The sequence below is a fragment of the Myotis davidii genome, unplaced genomic scaffold, assembly GCF_000327345.1.
Source record: "Myotis davidii unplaced genomic scaffold, ASM32734v1 scaffold1521, whole genome shotgun sequence".
NCBI lineage: Eukaryota > Metazoa > Chordata > Mammalia > Chiroptera > Vespertilionidae > Myotis > Myotis davidii.
In genome coordinates, this window is record NW_006291034.1 from 99,653 (window position 1) to 100,965 (window position 1,313).

A 1,313-nucleotide genomic window follows, 5' to 3' on the forward strand; every position below is an offset into this window, starting at 1 on the left:
GCGTGCGCGGTTGTGTTGAGGTTGCAAGTTCGACCGTCAACTGGAGCATCTTGTCCCACCGGAGCGCGCACCCCTTCCCCAGTGCTTTCCTGCCTCATAGAGTTTTGGAAGAATTGATACACTTCCTCTTTAAAATGTTTAATTCTTAATTAGTAAGGCCACCAGTCTTGAGCTTTTCTTTTTCCAAAATATTAATTACGGACTCCGTTTTAAAAATGTCTGTCCACCTTTTCTATTTTTTTCTTGTGTTCATTGCCATAATTTACATCCTCTGGGAATTTTTAAAATATGTTTTTATTATTGATAGTATTACAGATATCTCCCATCCCTTTCCCCCTTGCCTTCCCTCCTCCCAGCCCCTAGCTCTGGGAAATTTTTCATTTCATCAAAGTTGTCTAATTTGTTAGCATGACGTCCAAACTATTTATCCCTTTAAGATGTTTTCATTTTTTTTTTTTTTTTGAGATCAGTAGTGATGCTCTCTGTTTCCTTCGATTTCTCATCTCTCTTTTCTGGTTAAGTCTAACTAAAACTTTGCTCATCTTGCTGGCTTTTCAAAAGACTCATCTCTTCATTTCATTGGGTTTCTTTATTGTTTTTCTGTTTTCCATTTCATTGATTGTACTCCAGTCTTTATTCTTTCCTTTCTTGTACTGGCTTTGGGTTTAGTTTGCTTATCTTTTTCTAGTTCTTAAGATAGAAGCTTAGGTTACTCATTTGAGTTCTTTCTTCTCTAATGCAGGTATTTAAAGGTATAAATATTGTGTAAGTACTGCTTTAATGAAATGCCATAATTTTGATGTATTATGGGTTCTTTCATTCAGTCCAAAATACTTTTATATTTCCCTTCTGATTTCTTTTATACTCATGGATTGTTGATTCTCTCAATTTTCCTTCTGTTATTGACTTTAATTTGATCTTATTATCATCAGAGAACATTTTTGAACGCAGGTAAGGAGCGAAGGCCTTGCACATATGTTTCCATCGCGTCCCAGCTGATTTGTCCTTGCTTCCCTTCGGGCCTAGTCTATTATGCCAAGCGAAAGAAGCTGTTCCTAAGGCCCCACCTCCCAGACATCACCTGGCCACTTCCCAGAGCCTCTCCATCCAAGAGCCTCTCCATCTGGGAGTGACATGCTCCAGAGACTTAGTCCATGGAGACGAGGTGGCCGAGTGGTTAAGGCGATGGACTGCTAATCCATTGTGCTCTGCACGCGTGGGTTCGAATCCCACCCTCGTCGATGGAGTGGTTTTTAGTGTGTAAATCTCCTAAGAAGTACTTTCAAAAGTCTCTTGGATGTATTCCTAAAATA

The 1,313-nt window shown here is 39.4% G+C and overlaps 1 non-coding gene across 1 annotated transcript; it reads left to right on the forward strand.

The window, feature by feature from the left end:
- The first annotated feature begins 1,159 nt into the window (after positions 1–1,159).
- On the forward strand, positions 1,160–1,241 carry TRNAS-GCU. The gene has a single exon. It is a non-coding gene; the product is annotated as a tRNA-Ser (tRNA).
- The last annotated feature ends 72 nt before the right edge of the window (positions 1,242–1,313 follow it).